Raw genomic sequence first — 13,977 nt, 5'->3', positions numbered from 1 at the left:
CCTGATAAAGAAATTTCATAGGTTCCCAGTTTTGCTTTCACGAATGTTTCAGTTTCTCAGGCACACAGCAAACTCAGTTAACTCTATTTTCACCTTGTGAAGAATGACAGACCAGTACCGCAAGTCTGTGTCATGAGAGAACATGTGACATTAAAAAAGCACAAGACTTGGCTTCTGTGACGCCCCAGGGAGTCTGAGGTCTAGCTCCTTGTTCTCTTGCAGTTAGTTGAGTGACTGGCCAGTGAATTAAAACTCCTTGGCTTCACTTTTTTTTTCTCCTGCGATATGTGGGGGGTGGACTCCCTGCTCTCCAAGGCCCCTTCCAGCTGTGAAATTCAATGATCTGTTTATTAGAATTCTGACGGCAAATGTATATATTGAATTTGCGGCTTATGGGTAATTTTATTATATTCTTTTTACAAATACTGCAAAATTGTCCACATCCAAATCTCAGGTCCCAAATGGAATAAATCAGAGGCTCTTGTCTTATATAATATATGTGGTTTAAAATAAAAATACAGAGAGAAGACATGAAGGGAAATGTGGGTGAATGAAAATTAAGTGAAAAAGAATCATATGAAAAGGAAAAAAAATACTGTTTTAATTCCTTAGGAGAATTCTGGAATTGTTTGTATCTGGAAAGATATGCATTTTCCTTAAACAGTTTTGGCAGGAGAAAAAAAGAGAATATCTTTAATAAAATTGAAAGACATATATATTTATAAAGGTGTGTGTGCCTTTATCCTTCAAAACAGCTTTAAACTGGGGTGAATACTGAGACTCCTCAAATCTTCCTTGCATATATTACCTTGAAATCCAGGCTACATTTTTTCTTTCAGAGTACATCCAGATGATTTCAGCTGACCCTTATTTTTTAACCACAGTGCCCAGAAAACCAAATATTAGGTATTTTTGTCTTTTTCAAAAATCGTATCATATGCAAAATTTAACATAAAAGCACCATAGTTTATATATTAAACTTAGTATTAAATAACAGCATTCATAGAAAGGACTGTTAAATTTTACATTATTATTACAATGTGGCAGTAACAAAAAGTAAAGTGGACATACAAATCTAGTTGTTTGAAAAATTACCAGGAACTCTACCTGACTTGAATAAAGGAGAAGAGTCTCTTTTAAGAGCTTAGCTTCCAAAATTGAAAACTAATATAAATGTAATTACTGGATAATTTAAGATGCCACATGGCAGATGGTAATTATACTTATTAATGAGCTATCAATCAACAAAATAATAGCTTCTTTAGAAGAATATAACATGAATGTCAGGGGAAACCAGTACTCTTATTTGCAAATTAAAAAGAAATGAAGAAATAAAGAAAAACACAGTATAAATGGAAAGCTTCTTGCAATTTCCCAGAGATGCAAATACCTGCACTGAAGAACTGAAAGAGAACAACAGTGAAAGTTTATGATTTGATGATGTTTATAAACAATGTAAAAGCTATAATGTGTGGTTTAAAAAAAAACAGATTTAAATGGCACACATTGAAATAGAAAAGCTTACATTATAATGATTGTTAGTTATGGGAAATAAAATAGCTATGATTTGTAAAAGGTTAAATAGTTTGCATTGCTCTCATAATCTAGTAAATTGATTTTAATTTCCATTTTATAAGTTGGGTTCTTGTTTGCAGATGGGGAAGCTGATTTTTCTATGTGGATGTAGCAACCTGTGTTCAGGGCAAGAAACCCAGTGGTTACAGAAGTCCCACAAGCATGGTGTGAATGTTGATGGAGTAAAGTAGCAAGAGACAAGGCTGGAAATACTAGCAGTTACCAACTCCCAGGGCTTCACGGTCAGCCAAAGATGTTTGGATATTATCTTGGATGCAATTCAAGAATTTTAAGCAAGACTGTGAAGTCATTAGTTTTATGTCTGAAATTATTACGTTGGCATTTTCATGATGCAGGATAGGCTGATGGGGGTTGTAGGAACAGCAAAGCATATCAGAGACAGGAACATAACTTAAGAGCATATTCTCATAGTTTAGGCAAGAGATGACGAGGGCCTAGAAAAAGAAACTGTTAGTGGAGCTCAAAAGGATGGATGCCGTAAAGAATTGGGGTGAAATCGATAGTGATTGAATAGATGTGAGAAGTGTGGGAGAGGAAGTTATTGATTAATATATTTATTCATTAGATATTTTATGGTAGACTTTTTATTACCCAGAGTGATTTCATGATAAACCTATATAGTAAATAATCAGTAAGCAAATAATTAATGACCAACAAAGACTTATAGGTAATCTTATGTAATATTGGCATGTGCTGTCATTGGAATTTTATTTTTCTTTGATCTGGAGCACGAAAGTTTAACATTGCTTTGGTACTCAGTACACTTGCTAGTCTGGGGACTACCGGTATGGTAGGTGTGTGTGTTGTTTTCTGGGGAACCTAGCTTGACTAAAAGAATAGGTGAACCAAAGTGACCTCTCGAAAAAACAAAGTAGACCCTTGCTAGCAAGGAGGAAAAATAGGAAGAGTGGCATAAAGTAGAGGAAGAGGCTTAAAGTTTATGCTAACTTCGTACTCAGTCACAGAGGATGAAGAGAATAATACAACTTTGCTGAGTGACACAAAGTCATTCTGGGTCTCTGGAACTAATAGTCCAACTCAAAATAGAGAAAAAGGACTGAGGTTCTTGCTTCTTCCTTCACTGAGAAGTCAAAGCAATTACAAGAGAACTTCCATAAGGTCCCATTACTCTACCTACCCACCTACCTCACCTGTGCCCACATGACTCTACCTTTTCTCCTGTTCCACACATAAATTGTTTGTGTTCCTAGGTAAGGTTGATTCCCCCACTCTGCACTAGATCAGTGCCTTTCAGACTATCATGCATAGGAATTACTAGGAGAGCTTGATAAGACCCAGATTCCTTTGTCCCACCCTGAGAGTCTGACTTATTAGCTCTAGCACAGGGCCAAATAATTTGCACTTCTGACAGTCTGCCATTCTTGGACCACCTTTGAGTAGACTGCCCTAGATCACATCCATCTCATCAATTCAATGACAGCTCTCTTAATCCTTTCCTCTCTTACTGAGATCAATAAATCTTCCCACTTTAATGGGCCATTCACAGCAGGATATAAACACCCACTTATATCACTCATTTTAAATACAAACAGGTAGACAGCAGTTTCCTGATCCTATTTTCTCTCCATTTATTTCCCCTATCACTCACTGTCCCTTTGCAGCATACCTTCCTGAGAGTTGTCTATACTCACCATCTTCAATTTCTCTTTCCCTAATCAAGGTTTTGTTCACATTTCTCTACTCCACTGATACGACTTTTATCAAGGCTACCAATGATACCATGTTGCTAAATCCAGCAGTCAATTCTCAGTCCTCAACTTTCCTGACCTATGAACAGCATTCATCAGACTTTTACTTTATCCTTCCTGAAATAATTCCTTCACTTGGGTTCAAGGATACCACATCCACCTAGTTTTCCTTTTACGTTCTGACTTATCTTTCTCAGTCTCTTTTGTCGATTCTTCCTCATCTATATGCTAATGACTCCCAAATTCATTTCTTCCTCGCAGACCTCTCCTATCAATTCAGTCCTGTATATCCAATTATCTACTTGACATCTCCACTTGGATGGTTAATAGACGTCTTAAATTGAACATGTAAAAAAAAAAATGAGCTTCTGATATGCCTTTCCCATCTCCAGCAAACAAAACAAAACAAAAGAAATAAACCAAAAAATTATATACATGCAACCATTCCTATAGTCTTCTTCATTTCAATTCCATGGTTGAAAAGTTAGATTTCAACCTTAACTTTTTCTTTTCGCATCTCTTATCAGTTTCATCATCAGGTCTTTTCATCTCTACTTTCAAAATATACCCAGCATTCAGCCATTTTACACCACTCTCACTGCCACTATGCTGCTCCAAAGTCATCATCATCTCTCATCTGGTTTATTGCAAGAGCCACTGCTAATTGACCTTGTACCACGTCAGTCCTTTTTTGAACCCCCAACAGAGTGATTCTGTTAAATTGTAAGTCAGATTATGTTATTCCTCTTCTTAAAACTCTTTAATAGATTCCCATTTCACTCCTGGTAAAAGTGAGAATATTTGGCATGAACCATAAGGTTCTGCATGATCTGGCTTCCTCTTATTTCTCTGATCTCATTTCTTATAACCCTTCCCTTCACTGGAGTCACTCTGGTTCTTCAGAGATGCAAGATAATTTTCCACCTCAGGGCTTCCAGTCTCTCAAATGTCTTCACACTTCCTTTTTGTTTTAATTCAAAGATCACTTTCTCATAAGATCTTTGCTGACCACACTATCTCAAATTTCTACACTTTTCATCTGATCATTTCATGTTGTCTTTTGCTGGTTTACATTTTTTCTCCTTAGAACTTATCACAGGTTAGGATCGTATATATTTTAATTATTCATCTTGTTATTTGTTTTATCCACTAGAAATAAAGTTCCATGAAAGCAGGAACGTTGCCTGTTTTGTTCACTGGGGTATTCTCTATGCCTAGGAGAATACCTAGTACATAGCAGGTTATCAGTAAGTATTAAATTAATGCATAAATTAATATATTATTGTTTTGTTCCTGAACTTCCCTCATTGTAAAATGGAGACCATTTTAAATGCAAAAATTAAAATAGACCCTCCCCCCTTTGTTGCAAAATGAGCCAGTGTAATATTGTTGCATTTTGCATGTGTGTTGTTACGTGTACATGATGAACGTATACCTGAGTAAAAAGATAGTGTAAACTTAAAAGTTAAGAATGCTTTTTCCTTCCAAATTTGATACTTAGAATGCAAGCACTTTTGGTCTAAGCCAAGAAGTACTGTGTCTCTTATTTTGACTTCTCTTGATAAGCCTCAAGTCACTGGAACCCTGAATAAATATATGAAAGCACTCTTCTCCCCTTGCCTTTGGCTAATGAAGTTTGCCTCCAATAACACAGGGGAGGATGGAAGGGACTGTAGGCTATGGAAAGGATGAGTTTAAATAAAATGAATTGGAGAAGATGGAGATCTGAGTGTCCATTCACTCAACTTCCTTTCATTTGGCTCCTGGCAATCAATTAGGGACCACCTGTAGCTCCTAGAATTCAGTGCTTTGCCATTCTTGCCTTGAGGTTTCAGGGTTGTCTTAAAAGTGTTCACTAAAGAAAGAATGTATTGAGTGAAAAACATTAGCAAAATTCTCTAAAGGAGGGATTTCTGTCTTCTCATCTTTGCCTTCATCTGAGAAGCCGACTGATGCTCTATAAACCCGGGGGATCCTCTGTTGGCAGCTTTTGTTGCTACTTCAAAGGAGAAAAAAATGGATGTGTGCGGGAGGAATATATTCAGGGCAAACATGGTTTTTTGTTTTTTTTTTTAACTCTGACTTTCTACTCAAACTTGAAGAAGTGAAAAAATATAAATCCAGGATTAGGCTAGAGGAAAGGAGGATGCAAAGTGGTGTGACAGAGAGACCCTCAGACTGTAAGGCAAAAGACTTAAATTTTGCATCACTTAGTCATTGCCTTGTTCTGGGTCGTTCAGCTGGGAAATGAAGAGATTAAATTGCATTTCCTATATAGTCCCTTCCATGATATAGTGCCATACTTAAGAGCTCAGCTTCGATCTTTGCAGTTACACAAGCCCCTCCTCGCTTTCTGCTCTGACACTACTGGACAGCTGGCTGTGTGACCTCCCAGAGCCTCAATTTCCCTATGTGTGAATCGGGGATAACAAGAGAACCTGATTCCTTAGGAATTTGTGAGGATGAAATAAACATCTACATATAAAGCCCTCATCACAAGATTTGGCAAACAAGGAGTTCTCTATCAATATTTGTCATCATTACTCTAGTGCAAAAGAAGTTTATGTATCTTTTCCCCATATTTATAGAAGAGAGAATAGAGATAGAAATTGTTAGCAATAAGGAGGTGAAGATCATCAAATTTTGTATAAATTACCAATGTAAAGGTTTAGCTTTAAGAGTTTTAAAAGAGTAAAATATTCTTGATTCCAGTGTGCTTGGTTCATAGGGATTGGCTGACAGCAGTATCCTAGAAAGGGTCTAAAGCATACCCATCCCACAGGCCAGCCTTGAGGAGCCACTTGTTTAAGCCTGTCTGCCTGGCACTGTTCTTAGAGCTTTATTTGTATGAATTCATTTAATTCTCACACAAACCCTATGAGGTTGGTATTGTTACTATAACCAGCTTATAGATGAGGAACTGAGGCACTGAGAAGTTAAGTAAGCTAGCCTAGGTCACACAGCTAATTAAAGGCAAGTTCAGTATTTGAACCTCAACTGTCACATTCTAAGTATGCTTTTAAGTATTATGCACACACACACACACACACACAAAACACATGCAATAACAGTATTAGAGCAACTATTTATTTCAAGTTTAATCTTTTTTAAATAATTGGAATTATTTGGGGGAAGCATTGCAGTTTAGTCATTGCATGCTCTCAGTAAATGAATACTTAAAGCTGAGCACAAAAATTAAAAGTAATGTGTCTTACTTATTGAGTTTATCTTTGAATGTGACAGAGCCAGGTCAGGGAGTCACCGACTCAGGTAAGTGTTCAGTCCCTGCTTCATTTTCATTGGAATCTATTTTCAGGTTTTTCTAATCCACCCAACTCACCAGGGCAGACAAGTGTTAAATTATTGCCAAAAGCTTTTCTGGAAGAAATTGTTTAGAAAGAGAGATCTCAAAGAGGTTGGAAAATTGCCTGGTGATCAGAAAGAAGACTGTTTCAGTGGTAGCGTGAAAGAATAAAATTGGATCTTGAAATGTGCAGTTTTCTGAAAGGTTGTTGTAAGTTGTTTCATAAAACTTATCTCCCTCTTGAAAGTTGAAATGTATGTTTAGCAGGAACCAAAATTCTGGTAGTAGTAAATAACCCCAAACATCAAAGTATAAAAGAAGATTACATTTATAGCTTGCTTTTTAACAAATTCACATAAACAGCAGGAGCTCTGCAGAGTTAATTTGTACGTAGCAGCATTAGCTACTTATTTGTCAGCATTGTCCCCTCATCAGTATGTGTAGTCAAAGTTGTTTTGTGATTTGAAAGAAAGCTCTAGCAGACAAACATAGTTAAACATAAATGTCTAAAGATCTGGACTTGAAACAAGTCAGGCAAGCTTCGTCATTGAAAGAGTCGTGAGAGTTATGTAGTTTTATAAAAGGGGGTTGGAAAAACAGTTAAGGCCAGGTCATTAAAATAACCATCACATAGATGAAACTGTACAAGCTCATTACCTCATTTGCTTGTCCTTTTTTGTTTCAACACATTTAAGAACTACTGACCTTATAAAAACAGTTTTAGGAGGACAGAAGTAACTTGACTTACAAACAGCTCGCTTTGTGAATACTCATCTGAAAGGGGCCCAATGACATATATATGAACTTGACATGGATAAGTAAAAGAAAACTGTTGACAAAGGTTATCTCTTGTTATTGAAGTTAAATAGATGATTTTTTTCTGCTTCCTAATATTTTTTGTTCTTTCATTTCCCAGCTTAATTATGTATTATTTTCTGTTAGAAAAACATAAGCAGAAGTATGTCATTCTCTCATTGACTTTTAAAGGCATCGATCTGTTAAACATTTATTAAGTACATTCTTTGGGCCACGAAGAGTACAATACTGAAAAATGCAAGATTAATGTGGTACAGCCTCATATTTTGGGTAATTTATCAATCTGAGAATGTAACAGACTATAAACAAATATGTACATATGAACTGAATAGTTCCAGTCTTACAGAGATATAGTGGAGGATTAAAAGAAAAGGAGATTGATATCTTCTGGTGAAATGGTCAGGAAAAAGGTAGTGCTTGAGCTGGTTTTAAAAGTTTAGCTCTTAATTCTCTTAATTTTTAACTCAGGGAAATGGAAGTGTAGTTTACTATGGACCCAAAAATAAAATAAAATTTAAGTCATAAGGAATTTTGTGCAATGCTTCAAAGAGTAGAGAATTATATTCTTCAGCCCTTCCTTTGTCAATATGCATCATTTGTCCTAGAACATTTTTACCTCTCTTCCAATTAATAAAATAAAATCATGATATTTACTTAAATCATAATAATATAGGGCTATTGAGTGAACAAAGAGAATAGAAAAAATGAACATTATTGTGAAAACAGCATTTTCCTTGAGAAGGAAGAGAGGTAAATAGAAATATCAAAGCTCTTGAGGGACCTTGCATTATCAAGAAAATTGTACTTAAAATTACATGCACATGTCAACAGGGGGTAGTTTGAATTCTAATATTTACATATAATATGAGTCATAAAGCATATGGCTGAAAATTTAATTCTAGTATAGATGCTTCTTGTCAAGTGTCTGGTAAAATGTATGCAGATAGGGTATAGCATGAGGAGTGCTGGAATATTTGCCATTATTGAAAGTAGATTGTCTTTGCAGTGCGTTCTCTCTCTCTCTCCTTCCCTTCCCCTCCCTCCCTCCCTCCCTACTTTTCCTTCTCCCTTCTCTCTCTACCTTCTTTCCTTTTTATCTTCCACCCTCCTTTCCTTCTTCTCTCTCCCTCTCCCTCCCTTTATTCTCCTTCCTTTCTTTTTCTCTTTCACTTTCACCTAAGTGTCCTGCACTGAAGTAGGATACTAGTATGGTTGCAAGGGCTCCCCAGGTGATTCTGATGTGTTCCCAATTTTTAACAGCCTAGGCTGTATGGCTACAATTTAAGCACAAATAATTCTAGTATTTTACACTTCAAATTTGGAAGTTTTACCTTTCTACTCATTCAACACTATTTAAAACAAAACAAAATAAACAAAAGTTCCCTTTTCTAAACATTCAAGCATGCATGCTTAGGCTATGTTTTACCTCTTACTGTGGTCGTAAGGTTTTCAAGAGGTTATTGAGCTTAAAACTGGAGACTGCTCATAACTACTGTTCAGTAATGGTAATGCATCATTCATGTGCACCTCATTTTTCTTCTAAGAGTGATTCAGAAACATGCCCATGATAAAAAATGTGTCCTTTCTTAAATAGTTTTCCTTTCAATAATATACTTATTAATATCAAACTACATGTATAAGTTAGTATTTTTCTATAAAAATTGCATTTAGAATTATTTGAGGAGCAACGTGTGTTTCATGGTGAATTACTTATGCATTCAATAGCGATTTATTGATCATCCTTTATATGCTAAACACTAAATGCTAGAGATCAAAGATTAATAAAATTCACTCATTTAGGATCTCAGAAACAAGAGAGAAAAACACATATAAAATAATTTCAATATAATGTGCTATGTAATTTGTACAAAATGTAGTAGGACATAAACAGGTTAGTAATGAATTCAGTTTGGGTGGGATAGAAAAAGCTTCAGGAGACTGTGGGTTTAGGTGGATTCAGTAGAATTTCCTAAGTAGATCAGGAAGGAAAGGCCATTCTACCCCAGGAACAGCATGTGAAAATGTACCACCAAGGTGTCAGAGATCACATGTTCTTTACGGAGCTCTAAGTAGCTTGGACTAGGGCCAGTGAAAAGCGCCTGGTGGGGTGGGGGGAGGGAGGAGATAGGATTGGAGAGGTAGCAGGGACCACCAGCTGGTGCTTGGGGCTCTCCCAGGAGATTAGATCTTACTAAAACTAGTCTTTCAAGAGTTGCAGGAAGGAGAGTGATAGCTAACTTGTTTGTTATTTGGGGGAAGATTACTCAGAAAAGGTGCAATAAATACTGGGGAGAGGGGTAAGGAGGAGATTGACAGCTGGGAGAGCAGTTAGGGGGCTGTTTGGATGCTCCGGTAAGAACTGAGATGTACAGAGGAAGGATAACACATGGGCTAGGCAATTTACATAGAATTTTGTGAATTATTAGATGTGGAGGCTGACAAGAATAAACTCTAGATTTCACGAAACACAGTATTGCAGAAAAAGTGCTGGGGAATCATTGAGAACAGTGCTAAACATTAAGGTGCATATGAATCACTGGGGGGTCTTGTTAAAATGTAAATTTTTCTTCAGAAGTTGAGGGCAGGGCCTGAGATTCTGCAGTTTGAGCAAGCTCCCAGGTGGTCAGAGTGGCTGGTCTACAGACCACACTTTGAGGAGAAGGGGCCATGGAAGCCAACTAAGTGAAGGGCTGATGTGTATGGACACACATCCTGTGTGATGAAGAAGGTACAACCAAGGAAAGAAAAAGGCTCAAGCTCTGCAAGAGAAGGGAGAGTGAGAATTCCCAGACACACATATTTCTCACTGAAAAAAGGGGTTCAGGAGTTCCCACCATCCAGAGATGGTTGTTAGCAGAAAGCAGACGTTTAAATTGAATACAGTTTAAATGGGCCCTAAAATTTCTTGAAAGTAAAGTTATAGTTAAAATTTTATCTTGGAAAAGAAAGATGAACACAAAATAAATTATCTTACAATTGTGAGGATATATTAGCATGAATTAAGAATAGATGACGCTTTGTGTGTGTGTGTATGTGAGGTTAGTTTTAAAAAATATTGTCATCTGTTTTCACAGCACAATCATAAAGAGATTTGTTTTTGCAAAACTCTCCAAGGAGTTACCTAATTTTTTCAGGGCCTTTGGTATTCAAATCATTATCTTTTAAAGAGCCCATTCCATAATTTCTCTCTTCAATTGTTAAAGGATATAAATCTGCCAGGCACTGTTTAATAATCCCCTTGTATTTTATCAGGGCAGTTATCTCAACACTTCCATCACTGCATGAAACCATGTGTCATTTGCATGATTTTGATTACCTTCCATTATATTTGCATTGAATAACATTGGATAGTTGCCATATATAAAAATCAGTGGTTTAAGATGGATGCCACTGTTAGGCAGTGAGGGATATTTTAGTGGGATCTGAGGGGTTTCATTTAAAAAGTGGTCATAATTTGTAAATATTTGAGTTTTGATGGCTGTTGCTGCCTTACGCAGCTTTACAATGGCAGGACCTGGGTAGCACGAACTCAGGGTTGACTACAGACTTAGCATGGGTAGTCACCCATGTACTCTGATATTGGGATGAGTGGAAACAGAAGAGGATGATGTTTTCACTTAATTCACTCATTTTAGGGAAGTAGTCTATTTATGTGGAAAGGTTGATGCATTGTGTTTCTGCAGCTATGAAAATTGAAATGTGTTCGTTTGATTTGGTTATATTCTCATCCATCAGGGAGGGAATAATCAGGAAGTATCTGGAGTTCTGGGTACTGCCTGAAGTTACCAGTGTTAGAGTCTCAGTGAAGGCTCAGGGTATCCCCCAAACCCTGGGAACATACTGGATCCACAAAAGGTGCAAGCTAAAGGAAAAGCCTGAGAAGTTGCTGATTGGCAGCTGAATGAAAACAAAACTACCCATGTGATGGGGGTTGGGAGGTAGGGACACCTAGATTCTAATCCTAGTTTTTCATTTAAATTTAGCAGTCTGGCATACCTTAGTTTCCTTTTCAGCTCTAACATTCTCTGAATCTGTGTGCATAGTGTTAAGAGAATGGGTTTTGAAATCATATAGACCTGAGCTGGAATCGCAGTTCTGTCACTTACTATATGATCCTGACTAAGTTCTTTTCTGAACCTTATTTTACTGATCTTTAAATTAAGGATTTTAATATCTACTGATGAGCCCATCTGATAAAGAACATCAAGGACATACCTGTAGTCCAACAGAGTTAGGCTTATTAACTTGTCACATCAAGACAGGTGGCACACCAGAGGAACCATGGAGCATCTCACCAAGCAAAGGAAGACATAGGGTTAAAAATAGGACTTGAGGGACTTCCCTGGTGGTGCAGTAGTTAAGAATCTGCCTGCCAATGCAGGGGACACAGGTTCGAGCCCTGGTCCGGGAAGATCCCACATGCTGCGGAGCAACTAAGCCCATGTGCCACAACTACTGAGCCTGTGCTCTAGAGCCCCCAAGCCACAACTAGTGAGCCTGCGAGCCACAACTACTGAAGCCCGCGTGCCTAGAGCCCGTGCTCCACAACAAGAGAAGCCACCACAGTGAGAAGTCCGTGCACCGCAACGAAGGGTAGCCCCCATTCTCTGCAATTAGAGAAAGCCCGCGTGCAGCAACGAAGACCCAATGCAGCCAAAAATAAAATAAATTTATATTAAAAAAAAGAGTGGACTGTTCCATTTTTACTGATCTAATTTCAAATAGCTAAGTTTCTGATAGTCTATGATTTCAGCAATCAAAGTGTCTTGGCCCTACATCCTCCAGTAAAATAACAAAAGCAGTATTTAGAGGTTGACTTAAGCTTGTACTAGGGCTTCCCTGGTGGCGCAGTGGTTAAGAGTCCACCTGCCGATGCAGGGGACACAGGTTTGTGCCCTGGTCCGGGAAGATCCAACGTGCCGCAGAGCGGCTAGGCCCGTGAGCCATGGCCGCTGAGCCTGCACGTCCAGAGCCTGTGCTCCGCAACAGGAGAGGCCACAACAGTGAGAGGCCCGCGTACCGCAAAAAAAAAAAAAAAAAAGCTTGTACTAATAAAATTAGACAATGCATGTGAAGTGCTGGGCACAGTCCTCTAAGCAATTACTACAATTATTATTATTAGTAGTAGGATTGCTTAGCTGTCCTTTCACACATAAACCTTCCCATAATAAAATTGGTGGTTGAGTTAAAAGTGCCCAGTCTTTAGTTACTAAAACACAACTTTGAAAATTTAATAAGTCAATAAAGGGATTGAGTCCATTTATTTTAACATCTTTATTGGAGTATAATTGCTTTACAATGGTGTGTTAATTTCTGCTTTATAAGTGAATCAGCTATACATATATCCCCATATCTCCTCCCTCTTGCATCTCCCTCCCACCCTCCCTATCCCACCCCTCTAGGTGGTCACAGACCGAGTCTATTGTTTTGACCTTAGAAGCCCAATGCTTTGAAAAGATGTCTGATTCAGCATAGTCACCTGTTGCCATTGAAAATACAGATTTCCCACTTGATCAGAAATGCTGCTCAAGGGGCTTGGAATGGAACATGTATTTGCACTTTTCAAAAACTCCTGGTTTTGATATCCAGTCAAAATTTCAGAAACATTCATATAACCAAAGAGGATGGGGAAGCAACGTCACAGTATACTATATACTATTCCCAAATGGTTAGGAGTAAAAATTTAGAACATCAAAGAATATGGCTTAAAGGTCATCTAGTCCAGATTTCGCTCAGTATTGAAATGCACGATGCAACATCCCTGATACCTAGATTTTTCAACCTGGATACTTTCAGTGTTGGTAAAATCAATCTTATGCTACTAATATGCTTTGATATTGGACATTTCCTATCATGAGTAAGTCCTTGTTGCCTCTCATATTCCATTCACTGTTCTAGTTCTGCCTTGTGTTGTATCAACTGTTAGTCAATATTATTATGCTCAGAACAGAATGAAATTCTCTGAAACATGCCAGGTTGGTCTGATCAGCCTAGATCAGAGAAGAGTAAAAAGCTTATTCATAACAAATGATGATACATTTTTTCTTTTGTAGGATTAATGAAATTTTTTGCAATTTAAATATATTATCCTTTCCTTTAAGAATTATGATTATAACTGACATAAAGAAAACATTTTCCACTCTAACAACTGATGTTTGTTAAAGTCAAGTCCAGTTGGACAGAACATGGTAATTTTGCACCTATTATAATGTATATCTCAGTGATGAATCGAGTTAAAATTTTCTCATCAGTCCACAGGATGATTTAAGATACATTGTATTTTTGAATCACCTTTAGAAGTCACTATGCTAGAGTTTCCCAAATAGCTGATCTAGAGAGAATTTCAGAGTCTTAAAATTTGGCTTTAGATCTCTAAGCATCTTCCTGATTGAGAAGTAGACAAATTCAGTGGGAAAACAGCTTAGAGGCCACCACTGCCTTTTCTCTTCTGTTTTATTGCTTTGAACCTTAGGTTAAAATTCAACTCTCTCCCCCTTCTCCTTACTCTCCTAGCAAACTCAAATATATTGGATTAGCTGATACACAATTTGT

This window comes from Lagenorhynchus albirostris, chromosome 2 (genome assembly GCF_949774975.1).
Source record: "Lagenorhynchus albirostris chromosome 2, mLagAlb1.1, whole genome shotgun sequence".
Lineage (NCBI taxonomy): Eukaryota > Metazoa > Chordata > Mammalia > Artiodactyla > Delphinidae > Lagenorhynchus > Lagenorhynchus albirostris.
Note: the sequence above shows the minus strand (reverse complement) of the source record.